This window comes from Diuraphis noxia, unplaced genomic scaffold (assembly GCF_037042655.1).
Source record: "Diuraphis noxia isolate RWA-SAM2 unplaced genomic scaffold, SU_Dnox_SAM2 contig0002, whole genome shotgun sequence".
NCBI classification, from domain to species: domain Eukaryota; kingdom Metazoa; phylum Arthropoda; class Insecta; order Hemiptera; family Aphididae; genus Diuraphis; species Diuraphis noxia.
The window spans coordinates 65,927,628-65,944,799 of NW_028301712.1; the positions used below are offsets into that span (position 1 = coordinate 65,927,628).

The 17,172-nt window shown below is 31.8% G+C and overlaps 1 long non-coding RNA gene across 1 annotated transcript in view; it reads left to right on the forward strand.

Moving 5' to 3' along the window:
- LOC149058809 (uncharacterized) overlaps positions 1 to 16,944 on the forward strand; it is a 58,987-nt gene extending 42,043 nt beyond the window's left edge. Inside the window, exon 2 of the long non-coding RNA XR_016190368.1 lies at positions 16,104 to 16,944. This is a non-coding gene — a long non-coding RNA (uncharacterized LOC149058809). The remainder of the gene's footprint in view (positions 1 to 16,103) is intronic.
- Positions 16,945 to 17,172: the final 228 nt, after the last annotated feature.

The window sequence follows — 17,172 nt, forward strand, 5'->3', positions numbered from 1 at the left end:
ATCTATATATACATAAATACAGGGTGCGAGCTCAGACAACTGGCCCCTGCAGCTCTGAGCTCAACGACCGACGACGATCTTCAGCGTGTACCGTTTACATAATAATATATTATGCAAATCACGGTGGATAACTTTTGCCGTTGGACGTGCGAGAATATACGTCAAATAATAATAATATATTATTATTGATTGGAATATATATATACATCATGGATCATTATAATATACATTTATATATATAAAATTTTATCATATAAGCGCATGCACTTTATAATATTGTCGTTGGTGTTGGCTGGTCGCTGAACGGTTCATCGGGGCCCGGGGGGGAGGGGATTTCTTCCTGCAGCTTATGCGGATTTCAGAGTTTGTCGAGGAATATCTTTGCGTATTTTTTTTTTGTTTATATTTTGTTTCTTCATCGTCGAAAAGTAGAAAAAATAATGAATATATTATATGTGTACAAAAAAACCGAACTCAAACCGTAACGAAAATCCTCGCGGTAGTAATCCTTCCGGTGTGGCTCACCCGCGCACTCGCACACACACTCATATACGCACGACTTTAATATATTATATATATGTATATATATATATATAAACCAGAAGTTTCGAACTTTGGCCGGGCGAAAGTGTTTAGCGAGCTATCCCACCAGAAAAAAACGGTCGCCCTAAGGGTAGGTATATATGCAGCTAGGCGTACACGTATACATATATATATATATTTGAGGTTGGACTAGACCACGCGGCGTGGCGGGCCGCGGAGAATTCATAAAACGCGCGTAAATCCAAAAAACCCCAGCGAGACGTGATGTATTTTCCACAGGGAGGAGGGGTTTGGGGCTGGAGGCGACGCGTGACACTTTTGCAAAAAGAGCCAAAACTCCTCCGCACGCACGCCCCACATAGATCAGTACAGGCGGCGAGTAGTACCGGAAATGAAAAGACGTGGGGGACGGGCGACTATATAATGTATATAATATATGTATATTGTGTATACATACATGGAGACGACTGCAACGACGACGTCGGACCGGAAACGCCGAGCGGAAGGCTATCGGAGAGCGATGTCGTGTGCACCTCTGCCTGAGCCTTCCGCTCACTGCCACCCGCTGGTTGAGGGAAGGTTTCCTTTTATTTTTTTATTTTCAAACGATTAGCCTCCCTCGCACGTGATTTAAATACGTTCCACGGCGGGTATATTACCTCAACCTGCGAGGTCACTGCAGTATACATCCTATACAACACACGTATAGGTATACATAAATATAGGTATTTGAGCATGCACATATCATCATTATATTACTATATTAATATAAATATATATATATGTATGTATGCATTTGTGTGGGTACGGGTCGCGTTGATTTTTCAATCCCAAAAACGGAAATCTAATCTCGTGACGAAATCGCACGTTTTCCCGGTCGCGATACGTCGTCCACCTTATCATTATTGTTGTTATTACTATTATTATTATCATAAGCATCATCATCATCATCATCTTATATATTCCGTGTGTACGAAACTCAGCACAGACTGCGCTCACCGTTTTTCGATTATTACGAAATGTATTTTAACTTAAACATGGTGTATACACATAATATTATTTCTCTTTTCATTTCATGCATCCCCTGCTGCTGCAACTCGTAACAGGAAATGTGCAAGGGAAGGTTGGCGCTCTCAACCTCCATCAAATAAATCCAACGACACGAGCTTTTGTTCCAATCTCGAATCACTTACGGATATTAATATAAATCATTATAGTATTTAAAATTATAAACTATATAAATTTTAAACTCTTGAACGTGCAAACATTATAAAAATTTTTTTTGAAAATATCGTATACCATAAAGGTCAACGAAATCATAAACATTTAGAAATAGAGTGAGAAATAGGTATTTAAAAGTAAAATACTAAAATACTCACATTAAATGATATCAGTTGAAAGACACAATTTTTTTTTTTGAAGATTTTTCCTATACATTCTTCAAAAAAAAGTACCATTTATTTAGTACAGTCATATGTACAAAGTACATGTTTGATTTCTATAATAAAACAATAAATTATGTTACCGTATATTATTAAACAATATTATCTAAAAATAGGACGAAAACAATAATATTATAAGCATGATATTTTATCTAGAACTCAAAGATTCAAATATAGTCTAACGTAATGTATGCAGCGTATATTTGGGAAAAATCACAGACACATGCGTATCAAATTCATAATTATTGTATCTTAATACAAATTATATTTTGTATGTACAAATCCCACGTGTACCTTATTTTTCAAAAGACACACGATACTTTTATTGAAAAATATTTATTTAATTGTATTAGAATTTAAAGTTTATAGAAATTTGATTTAAATTTACAAGACTCTCTAAACTTGTAAGTTGGTGTAGACATATAATAATTTATAAAATGCAATTGGAAATTTAATATTTTGTACTATCATATTATATGACAGCGTATGATCTTGAAGTATCTATTGTATATCTAGATATACTAAATGCATATATAATATCGTGATACTCTTTTTTGGGTATCACGCCCAACCCTGAATGCATTAAATGCGTGTTACAGTCTAAATTGTAATTACATGTTATGATTATCATAATATAATATTGTAGGCAAAATGTATAGAAGAGTAGCTTTTTTAAATCTATACGAATTATATTGTGTACACGACGGCGCGATTATAGGATGATTACTGTATTAAAATCGACGACGCTGATAAACGTACCTATATGGCTATATATATATATACAGTATGTGTATATAAACCTAAAATATACGTATACTTACCATCCAACACGAGAAATTCGATTCCAGGCGGATTTATTAATAATTCATATAAATATAGGCACTACATTCTAAAACGGATTTTTTTTTTGTTATTGTACTCGGCAGCTCACGCGCCGGAATTTACATAATATTTTATGTGGGACTACGCGAGATAATGTTTAATATTATAATAATATATACCTATACAGGCATGTACAGTATAATAAAAGCAATTACTACTGAACAGAATTCAATGCTAATATATATATATATATATTATATACAGTCGAGTGCGGCTTCGCATAGCTGCTATTTTTATACACTCGCACAGACAAATCGGTCGATTATAAATGTGTTTTTGTGAAGTCCGCTCGAGGGGTGCAAAAATCGCGTAAGATAATAAATGTGCGATGAGATTTCACCACGAGGTTTTTCTTTTACACATAATCCTATTACGTGTGTTAAGTACTCGAGATGTGCGAAGGGGCCATACCGCTGTCGCCGTATTCCAGTACTCGTTTTTTGGAGTGTAAAACTTGAGACTATCGATATCATTTCTGTAGACTACCAAGAAAGCTCTTTTGAATGAATATATAATAATATGCACCATTATAAATAATCTCCTTCACACAGAACTGCCCTAGGGGATGAGATGCGCATCATATCGTGTGACGAAGACGGTATTTTTGAATGTCATTCTACGAACTTTACTGTCGTCCAATAAAATTTACTACACTAATCGTGATAGATAAGGCAATTGATTGCGTGTTAATGACAAACACTTATCATTAATATTTATTTCGGCCGACATTCATGGAATACTGCAGTAAATAGTGCCGTAGAGAACACCCCTAAATATACCTATTGGCTATTATGCTATTGCATCATAATTATTATATTTTGTGTAAATCCGTTGAAATAAGCCTAAAATATTTACGTCTCTAAATTGGTATTTCTAGTTTATTTATAGACGCAGCCAGAATATTTTTCAATGAACTATGCGCTGATTTCTAATTAATGCCTAAATACGTAAGAATATTTGTTCAAGTGATATGCTTGCAGGGGCAGGAAGTGTAAGTGAACCTCCTTAAATTCTTCCTCTCGCGGTGCCTATGAATAAATTATTATATTTTTATTCACAATTTTCACGCAATTATATACAATATGTTGACTGTTTGAATCGAAATGTTTTCGAAACGCATTGCAGGATGGCTTTTCGGAGTTCTATGAAATCATATTATATTATGTACATGCGTCCGTCTACCCCTCGACTGTATCATACACACAACAGCGCCACCATCATCGGTTAGGGGTATACGGAGTGTATATAATAATAATAATAATAATACGCGTATATTATACACAATACGATATGACACGTAAAGACGGCAATGGCTACGAGCTCTTTGTCGGTGCGAGTTTTGTAATATTTACACACACACACACACACACACACACACATTCGCGAAAACCGATTGCCCGGAGCGATTATTGGCGAGACGTGCACGCAAAAGCCAAGCCCATCGACCGGTCCCTATCGTGTATGTGTGTGTCTCGCAAACATGTTTATCCACACACACACGTACACGCACACAGTATCCTACGGAATTGCACACTCGTACGTATTGCTATTATTACTTTAAGTCGAAGATGTGGCGTATATTATGTATTATAAAATAAAGCGATGCGTTTGTTGTGTATCATATTATTATCATTATTATACGTGTGAGCACAATACGCGACGTTGATCATTAATCACCAAACAGCCTATAACAACAAAAATAAAAATACTGAAAACACTCGCTTAGCAGCCCGCCTGGTCCGTATATAGTCGGCAATAATACGACCGCGAGAGTCCGTCTACTACTAATAATAATAATAATAATAATAATAATATGTGTATGGACTCTCTTTCGAACCGTTGTTGTGACACACATAATGCGGTTAAACCATCATTAATATCGCAAACCGAAGATATAGCGTGCGTGTATTATGCTTACACACGTTGTAATATTATTATAGTATATTGTACACTGCGTTGCGTAATCTATTATACGAGTGTCTGTGTGTGTGTATGCGACCATCATTAACGGGCCACATGTTGCTGCACGCATACTGTATGTCGAATTGATAAGAATCGGAGCGTCGAGAGAAAAACGAAAATATGTAATAATATCGCGCGTGTGTGTGTGTGTACACCTCTATAGCCTTATATAGGTACCTAAACCTCCGTCCCGTTGCATACTACTACTACACTTACACCATGTATACAGCTCTCACAGCTTCCCGTCTTTCATCTAAGTTCTAAGTTCTAGTATATATCTTAATACATTATAATGCTCACCAAGTTCACTATATTCGATATTTACATATGTCGATTGTCATTTGTATTGTCTGACCTGACCTCTACCGAGTTTTCGACACATAGATAGGTGTAGCACCTAACCTAACTGTATAGAGACCAAATGTTGAATTATCACGAGAGACGAGACACTAGCTGATACGTTTTATACGAGCCGTGTGAAAATAAGCAATCCTCCGCGGTAATTAAAAATCGACTTACGACTTGAGACCTTTATTAACAGGGTTTGTAGACTTAGGAGGTGATGATTTGAAGTTTTTGGTCGTTCTACAACACCCCCTAATTGCGACACCCGAGTTGCGAAACAACCCTCGGGCTTGACTCGGTTCGAAAATTCGATTGGGATATCGTCACGTTGGTCGATAAATGCGTATGACCTTTCAAGGACTGAAAACCACAAAAAAAATAATATGAACTCATTTACATTTTTATGTGAAAGTATGCGAATTGCATAAAGGTGATACGTTGTAAGCCATTATTTACTAATAATGACTCACTGCAGTTATTCACAGCAATGCAGACCGATGTAATGTGGATTAGGGCGAGACCGTTTTCGACCAAAAACGTACCCTTCCCTTTTCGGCCGATTCACTTTTCGGCCAAATTTAAAAAAGGTCGATTCTCTTTTCGATATATGTAAAAAAAATAAAATAATATTGCTGCTACATAATATAGTTTTTTATAAGTTGCATAAAATAACAATACTCGTAAAAAAACAATTCGCGACAAAATTATTTACAAAACGATACTAATTTTACACACACACTAAAAAATATCCTTATTATTTCATTTATTTAAATTTTGAAGGTTTTTCAAATCGAATTCAAATGTCTTGGTACTTTTCAGTACCTACCAACTTATTTTTTAAATAATTTGTCAAAATTACATAATTATATAAATTAATATAATTGCCATAATTTTACAAAAATTTTGTTTTTGGTCGTAAAGGGAATCAGTATTTTTTAAATTTGGTCGAAAAGTGAATCGGCCGAAAAGGGAAATGTACGTTTTTGGTCGAAAACGGCTATGCCCGTGGATTATTGTTTAACGTCCCGTGCACTTTAATTTAATGTATATATGGAGGTTACTATATATTATTATTGCGTAGGTATCAGACATATTATAGTGTACCAACACTATATCAGCAGATTAATAGGACTAATATTTTTAAATACCAACGGATATATCAAGTAATCGTCAGGTACTGTTGGTTAGGTGATATGCGCAATATAAACGACGGTAATATTTGTATTATTTAAATTTGTCGCCACCCCTCCAAATAAAAGTTCAACGTTTAACACCCACCGCCACTGCGGTTAACAAAAACCGGTAGTCGCTGGTACTTAAATCCAGATAATATACGCGTATTATTATAAGAAGTGCGATGCAACATCGTCCATGATAACTATTTCAATGCGGCCCCAGGTTATGGATATTTTTTTTATCCTGTACGATTTATCAATCTGGCGCGAGAATTAATTAAAAAATAAACCTGCAGAGTTCTTATAATATTATTATGTACCTGCCTGTTGTTTTTCCGCACACGTCTAGGCATAGGTATATTACGATATACTGTATATGTAGCCACAGGAGCGTTACGTCTTAATTATATCATTATTACACCGCACATATAAAGTATATATATTTATGGTATTTATTTGGGAACTACACTACCTAGGTATACATAATAGAACACAGTGTATCTATTATTGTACCATGCAATGTTAATGCTCGAGTTGTTATTTTTTTTTTTAACACGCGTACGAATATTGTTTCAATAATGTTATTTAAGCATTTTTGTAACAATATATATATATTACACATTTACACCTAATACGTATGTTTTTGTGACATATACAAAACTATCAATAGGTAATATGCAACAAAATGTATTTAAATAAGTTTCTAGGTGCAAATCATTTTAAATACCGTGACTGAACCAAATGTAGTCAGTACCATTAAGTACTATTCGTTTTGGTGTCACAGGTTTAAAATATTGCTTGTATATGTCACCCTAATCATACGTTTGTCAGAAAAATCTATTCTACAGCTTTCAAATTATATAAAATCAAACATATTTTTGTATTTAAATTTAGTTATTTTCGGCCATTAAAATGTTTAATCGATGTCTGCACTCTGCATTCACTTAATTTCATCCAAATGCCCTTAAAAAAAGAAGGAAAGTCTGTTATCTGAACTTTTCATATGATTTAACTATTAATTTTTTGAAACTTTTAAATAAAATTAAATATTTTACACATTAAAATTCTGGATCAAAACTTGGATAAAGCATATGAAATTGCTATCAAATATTACCAGATTCCTCACAGTTAGAATATCACCAATCATCCATGTATCTGTAGTCTGTCTCTATATATATGTATACGTTAGCGGCAATGTGTATAATATTGGTATTTTATAAAATGTCTAGGAATTCTATATAACACCAACTACAGTTGGCAATCTATAAAAAAATTTAAATTACCTAAGCATTATATGAAATGCCAAACAATGTATAGGTAATATATTAAATCCATATTATCAGTACCTATTGATATTTGACAATGTACCTTCACCTAATATAAATCCATTAGTAATCTGTAATATCGATAAATTTAATGAAGTAGAATTCCTGGACAAGGCTTTATTAAATGTTCATGTTCAACAAGATGTCAAAATAACAGATGTAAGTGTTTAAAAAATAAAATTCATTGCAATTCAAAATGTCATCCTAATTTACAGTGCTTCAATAAATAAATTTAACTAATTTTTATTAGGTAACTTAAACATAATATGAAATTATTAATATTTTTTTTTTGTAATAATAGAATCCTATTATTAACATTTATTTTGTCTTTTGTCTTAACGAAGTTTAAAATAAATTTAAAAAAGTATATTGTATTTATTCCTAATAAGTACCTACGTTCTATATAGATTTTTTTATTTTATAGAATAATATAATAGTAATAATAATTAATAACTGCATGTTAGTACACTACCCATATAATTTACAAATTATCTTTTTTTTTTCATTTTCATGCATTATATTCTGTAATATTAAATTGATACCTACTTTGTAATAAATATTTTTTGTGAGCTAATAAAATTAATAATTGTCTTTATTATTATAGAAGGAAATTTATTTTTTTGAATTATTTCACTATTCTACAGATCACCAATTTGTTGTTTGTCATTTTATGAAATGCCTAGTTACTATACCTACAGAATATTTAGGAAATGTGTTTAAAAAAAATTGTATTATACACTTTTTTAAAAACCACCAGGTATTATATAGAATTCTTACGCATTTTATATATTAAATATATTATACACATTGCCGATAGCATATACATATGTCCTTTCTGCTTAAACATTACTCATTACCATAACTTAAAGTAGTAAATATAGTAATATAGCTTAATCCCATACACAATAGTTAGTACACCTACTGCAAAAATATATTGAAACCAATACCAATTAATATAAAATACTTACCTAAAAAGTAGGTAGGTAAATTTATATTTTTTATTTAATTATTCCATAATATATAATGATAATATTATATGCATTATATAAATGGAGACTAGGATGATAGAACTCGTAGTGGGAGGAAGGGCAATAGTTTATAAAATGCAAACTAAAAACTATTTGACATGTATTATATACTTAAATTCTAAGTTATTTTACGATTTTTTAATTGATAACTAAATATGTGATAGATTAATAAATATTATAAACCTTCAACACACATGAAGTATGTATAATATAATCGTATATCGTTTATGTTGCATAATGACTGTACTGTATATTATTTTAATTTATTATTAATTATTAAGCAGTCATGACTCATGAGCGCCTGAGAGTGGATTTTCGTATGTATTATGCAAATTTCCAACAGAACGATTTTGACAACGGTTATCACGCACTAAGCGACCGTGCAACTGTAGATATTATTTTTCCCCACATCATATTATTATAATAATAGTTGTTCATCATTGTGTTTCTATTGTTTCTAAACAATCTCGAACAACGAAAAATCTTCAAATATAATCCTAACGATGTTCCGTAACGTAATTATTTAATATTATAGTTATCAAACGCAAATAGAGGCATTGATTCCAGTTAACGGATGGTAGTCTCTCGCTCAGTGCATGTATTATTTAGATTTGATTTTTATAAAATACAGTAATCTCTCAAAAAAATTAGGAACCCCGTTTTCTTGATCAAACAGAATGCTTAGCAATAAAATGTTTAGGTAGGTAGCTCAATATAAATTATTTTAAATAATATTGTTTGTTATCGTGCATGCTATTATTCTTACACAGATACGCTTCGACCTGTATACAGTTATAAATAAATAAATATGTGTCACCACTCTCCACGCTTTCAAGTCGACTTAAGCTACTTCGTTCTTTAAAATTTAAATCGTAAAAATAATGCTAATGAAACGAGGAAAGAACTATATTTATACAATAACACAACTGACGTACACACGCCTACGCTACACTGCAGGTTTAACAATCGGTGCACTATACCCATGGCTGTATATATATTACATCAATATATACTTGCATGCACTTATATATTATGTAGTGTAAAGTGCATATTATTATATATATATATATATGTATAACGGGAGTTCACCCTCGTCGTAAATTATAACCCTAAATTAGTCGAACACGTATTTTGTTTCGTTCCCGTCGAAAGCTTTTTATTTACGAATTATTCATATATGCACGCGTATCACATAAACACATAATCAATTATCATCCAATATATATAAATATATATATATATATACCTATTATAAACGCGAGTGCGCGCTATATATATTCAAATCAAACATATATCACGCGATAAATAGTATAGGCAGGAAAACGAAAACTAGTAAAGCGAAATAATATAAATAATATAACATATATACATTATATACCTACTATTTACTGTATAATATATCATGTATACGGAAAACCGAATGATTTCATTATAATATTATACTTAAACACGCGCTCTTTTTGTCTGTTTTAGGACGGTATAAAATTATATCAATACATTCGCTTCTGGAATTCGCACAAGGCATCAAAATAAAAAATAAAATTACGTAATACTGAAACTTCGAGATACTGATGATGTGCCTACCACTGTAACATATAAGTTTGGAACATTTGAAAACGTGAAACGTATTGAAAACAAATATTTAAAAACAATCGAAATCGAAAACGAAAACGCCATTGCGCGATAAATTATTGCGACGGGCGTCGGTATTTCTCACGGAAATTATAATAATAATGTTATACATATATATATATGTACAGCACCGTGTATTATATACCTACTGTTATATCCATAGGTATATGCGCGGGTATACGGGCGTAAAATATTTTAATAACACACAATATAATATTATACGTCGTCGTCACGAACCACGTCGACCGGAATAATCATAAAATAATCGAATTCGCGCGAAATAATAGTAATACGCATCTGACGGTCGTCGGCAATATAATATACAGCGTGAGAAATGTGCGCATGCCTATTATATAGTATAGTAATAATTGTAGGTATTCATCATGACAAAAATATTTTTTGTGCTCACGAAAAAAGGGTATACGCTGTATAATCATTAAATTACCCATATTTGTTATTACTCAGTAAGTACCTTATACACATAGGCGGCACTTGTCTCTATAGCTGTTGGGAATGGGGGCCAAAAAATAATCGCAATTTACATTAAAATTTGTCCTCTCGTGACCTCCTCCCTAAATGCCACCTATGACTATAAGCATTTTTTGATTCAGCTGCTTGCGGAACATGGAACCGTTGGTTCATCCATCTCCCGCAGACGAAATTCTAAAGTACGTATATAGATTATAGGGTACCGAGTAATTTGGGTAATTGGGTTATAGAATTTAGGCACCCAGCTTCCGTGAACATACTGAATATATTATACACTTCGTCATAGTCGTATTATTATATAGCCATGTCGTAGAACGAAAACAGTGGCGTGACGTTCGCGCGAACTTCCGATTGAAACGCATATTATTATAACAATATTTTATATACCTACACGGTAGTAAAATAATAATATTATACACAATATACACGCGTTTATTCTGAAACGATTTAATATTATAACGAATATGCAAGTATTGACGGATTTCGTTGATAAATCGTTGTCCGTCATCCGTTGCAGGATAAAAGTCCGGCCGATAAATGCGAGCAACTATATAATATAGGATATGAACGTTCGGATGTCCGGTTTAACGATACATATCTACACGCGATGATATAATAATATTATATTCATATCTATACATCATTATATATACTCGCATTGCGCGATGAACGATTAATAATATTATAATATTATTAGGTATATACAAAATAAACACAATATTAAAATATTATTATCGTAATCGACGGACTCGACGAACAGAAAAATGACACGATCGCGATAAAAATATATTATCGAAAAACGTATTTACAGGAAAAATAATTGTAACATTTTTGTTCAGAGAAATCATTGGTTATAAATACTAGTACCTATATAATATATTATGTTCAGTATTTATAACCAATGAAACGAAACGGAAATGTTTTTGTCCACGCATCGTATATGCATAATTCAATCAATGGCAGTGTAATTATAACATCATGTCAAATTGCGTTTTTACAATTTCAACTTTTTGAAAGACCAACAAATATTCTATATTTTACATAAACCGGCCAGTTATAGATTTTAACTTAAAAACATTAAAAGTTTGTAAAAGTGGTCAGAAGCGACAAGTAACCATCCAAAAAGTATTGAGATTTACTACGAGCAAGTTAGTCTGCAGGTAGCTCATACAAAGTTTAAAAAATTGTAAATAATAAAAAAGCTACTATTTAGTTCTATATTCTTTATTTACACGCAAACTAATTTAAATAATAACACCTTAAGTAGTTAGATAAATCAGAATAAAAATAAAAATTAGTGCGGTAATTGAAATGCTTTTTACAATCTGACCTAGATATTAAGTAAATAATTTGATATTTCGTGTTATATATAATTTTTGAAAATTGTACAAGTAGGTGTGTATATTATTATGTTAATGACTATAACAACAGTTTTTAAAAACACACCACAGATCAAAATTTGATAAGGAACTGCATTGCATATATGTTTGCATTTATCTACAAAGAGTATACTGCATTGCTGCAACTACAATTTGCCTATATATAGATATGCACATATTATTATGTCTGATCTATGGAACGAAAACGTTCAATGAAATCTATTATACACACACTCGTAAACAGTAATCACAACAGACGTTTTTTTATTGCACTACGAGTGTATATAGGTACCAGGCAGCTATATATGCAATACAGTATATACATATAATTGTTGTAAAATAGATAATTCAGTAAGGGCACATAATATTCATTGACTATACTTACTGTATTGTTCTTATATAGATCAAATTTCGACGTTTATAACCTCATTACGAAAATATCGTGTCCTTATAATATTATACTAGGCATTTATGCTATTTTGTACATTATAACGATCGTATAAATCTGCGCTTTCGATAAAAGCTGAATTCCTTATCAATTAAATAAATCAACTGTGTACCTAAGAATGCATGTTGTTGCAACATGAAATGTGCCTAAGTCTGATCTATATAAATATGGGTGAAACTGGTGAGAGATATGTTGCACAACCATTATGATAAATAACAATGCAATATATTATACACTCAAATCTTTAATCCAACACAGACGTTCCTAAATGCCATTTTGAGTGGAGGTGTACCTATCTATATGTACCTACAACATAAAATAAATATTGCTGTGTGATAGATAATTTAGTACCAATAATATGCGTTTAATATTGTTTGGTGTGCTAACCAATTTATTTGTGCACATTAAAATTGAATCAAATAATATACAAATAATAGACAGTGTTCGTATTAGCAATGAAGCAAATACAATGAGGCAGCATATCGCTGTAAAATTATACTTAAAGACGTAAACGTCGTGGTAGAAGAGTAGTGCGGGTTATCGAGTAATATTATGTAAGACTGCAGTGGAGTTTTCGTATCGCGAAGACTCGTATTTTGTATCTGTTTTTTTTTTTTTTTTTTTAAGAATAATAGTAATTCAAATAGTGTAAATTGTCATTTTACATTGTGTACTATCGAGAGATAAATGTACGATAAGTACTATTTATTGACTACTCCGCATATAATTCATATACCTACGCTAAACAGTATATTGTATCGTTTTTCTCGAGCACGAGATCGAATTTCGATGATTATAAAACTACATCAATCTCATTTCCAAATAATATTATACCATGCCGTCCTATAGGTATATCTGTACATTATCGCGATCGCGCCAATCTGCGCTTTTGATCGAAATTGATTTTTTTACCATAATATGCAAATCCATAACAATATACTGCGTATATTAGTATTATATACTTGTTGCAGTGCGACATTTGCTTAAATGTGCCTGCCACATTGTTTGCATTTCAACGTGTCGTAAGACGCACTCACGTCACATATATATATATATATATAATATTATATATGGTCATATTACACACTCGGGGACAAACATATATTCGAAATAACCCTTTATATACGTCACCGCCGTTTTTATGATTTATGACGCACCTTGTGCACGCATCACATAATGCCTTAATTTCGCGATACCATATATATACATCATATATAGTAGGTAGGTAGAATATTGTATAAGCCGCGGCGTCCGAAAAAAACCAACGAAAATCCGAACATACACGTATTATATTATATACTATCTATTACATTTATGAAAAAAAAACCAACATCGGCTGGCCGTCAGAAGTCTTTTTTCTGTTTTATTTAATGTATGATTATTTATTATAAGCACTCACCAATGATTTTGTCATGAAGAATTTTTCCCGTGCAGAACAATTGCGAAAAACAGCTTCGACACGTTTCTCCGGTCATCGGTACAATAATCACCGGTATGGCGTGATATATAGACGGACGCCTAATAATCTGTTTATATTCGCGGATATCGAATACCGACGACTTCACTCTGCAATATCGCCAAAAAATATTTATTTTACGTATTACATGTCGAAATTGAAATCGTTTTGTAAAAGTAGGTATATACACAATAATTATATCGATATGTGCTCTTCCGACGTGCTGGAAGGTCGAGTCTCGACTACGTGGCGTGCAATTTTTACTCATCCCAAAATGTTTTTTACTTAAAAGACTTGCTACAAAAAAAATTCTGTGTTATTTTTTATAAAAAAGAATGATATAATACACATGCAGCGCGTGTGTGTGTGCGTGCGTTATAATAAATTATTTCTATAATCGCAAAAATCGGGTCACATATTTTCGATACGCACAATTTTCATTCTTTAAACACCGTTTATAGTATACATATAGACCACCCGCGTTTCGGGTGGTTTTTATATCTTCGCTCACGACGAGCTACAGGTATTGTGCGAATAGTTTTTTGCGAGTGAAAAAATTCTCGAGATTTCGTCCGACACGTGTAATCATTCGTATATAATTTATAGGACGATAAAAAAATTAAAAGGTTGTGTCCATTCAAGAGGCGATTCTATAGCGAGTTACAATGGACATATCATTGTGTACTATTATATGATATTATACTTAAGCGTCTAGACCGTGACTAAAGCAATTATTATATGAAATATATATTTATGGACTATTATTATACTTCTATACGATGGCGAGAACTATATACGTATAAACGATTTATCTAATACTATATATGTAGCAAATTAAACATATGTTTCCACTTCGGCAGTAAAAATTAAATCCCAATATATTTTGTATACACACGAGCATTAACAAAAACATTCACCGACGATATTTTGCACTGCTGTAACTTCTGTTTAGCTATTAATTAGATGCGCCCATTTATAGTTCAGTACATTAGGTCTAGTAATTATTATAGCCGCATATAGAATATTTTAAATCATTATTTCGAGATTACTCCAATATAACGGAAAAATATTTATGTGTTTTGCCTACACTCTAAGTTTCATAGTGGATCTACGCAAAATCATTAAATAATCGTATAACCACAATTTTTATATTATGATCTTTTTCCAATAAAATATTTAGGTACATTATAACACTTTACAAAGCATAAATTATATCTGAAAGTAAATGAGGACTGTGAATATTATAATTTACTTAGTTCTATTTTGGTATTAATACAGTCCATATAGAGATAATATAGTTGAACAAAAATTTGATAATATTGTAAATATATCAGATTATAATATATTGTAGATTAAAATATATATTGTCGTAATTTTTTATACGTACAATATATATCTCATATTATGTAATGTATCATTTCACATTTATATATTTAAATAGTATAATATACTTTTGTTATACTTTATTTCTTCAATAATTTCACCACTATTCAATCTATGTATATAGGTACTATATTATTATAATATTAGAATGTTGTATATACAAATCAAACTTGTTTTAAAAAAACAATTATAAATATATTTTATTTCGTAAACATTATTCACCTAATATATTATTATTGTAACAATAATATTGTTTAATACATTTAGGCACCCCTCGGAAAGAAAATCTGTATTTTATGCATATATTATTATATATTATAAAATATTATCGCTTGCATTGTTATACAAGACTTTATATGCGGATAGGGGGGGGGGGGGTGAATTTACAAGAGTTTTCGTTTCGAGTTGCGGCGAATTGCCTTCACCCTCGTCGAATTCAATAATAATTCCTATAGCCTGGTGGCGGTGACTGTTTTGTGACGTTATGCCTAATCCCTGTATTATATGGTACCATATATAAATACACGATATAATGTATAAATCTTGTGCATATATAATATATATAATAGAATTTCCACGAAGATAATCGACCGTTTGTATTGATACTTTTGCAGGCGTTGAGAACCACTAGTCGAGGACGGCGTCAGAGGCGAAACGCTATAATGTTATATTTTTATCATTTTATAATATACATAACATTGTACGGCGGCGACAGAGGCAAACGGCGGTGACGGCGGCTGCAGCAGCACAGTCGCCGTATATTGTGTGTATATTATTATTATTATTATTATCATCATCATCCGCTCCCATGATTCATTGCTGGCAAGATGGATGACCGAAACGCGGCGGCGAACAGCACACTGAGCGACGACCCACCCTCACCGCGGAACGAGTATATATAATATATATACACCAGACATGACCACGAGCAGCAGCCATAGAGCCGCACCCCGCGAGAAAACGGGGGGAAAAAAACACTATTTTTCTTTTTTTAAGAGGGTTACGCGATATCGTATCGTTTCGTATTATCCATGCGCGTATTACACGTTATTATTATTATATTATTATAGTGATCGTGTCTGCGACTATCGGATATTTGTATATGTATAAGAAAGATGCTCCCCAGCGCACCATATTATAATAATATTAATATTTCACAATATGTACCTATAATGGCCATACTTACATGAGTTGTACCTGTATAATATAATATGGTTATATAGTAATAACTTTATTAAAAAAATGACATTATATGGTTCATTATACAAATAATCAACTTAAACATTTAAATGTTTCAACACCCTCTAAATCTATGCTTGAACTGGGGGAGTGGTTCTTATCAATTTAATGTATATTGTGCATATGAGAATAATATAATACATAAGTACTAATTTAAAATTCATATTGTAATACAAATTATAAATAAAACATTAATTCATAAAAATAAATAAAAAAGTATTATTTTGTAAATGTTTAATGTTTAAAATGACGATTGGGAATATAAATTGAGTGATAGTAAATCTAAACAGTAAACGCCCAACATAACTTTTAAAAGATAATAAAATTGTTTATGTTGATATTTAATATTTGACATAACAATTATAAACCTTTATATGAGACAATTTTTGGACCGAACTCGTGATTAAAAACTGGATACCTAGATATACCTACTATAAATATACA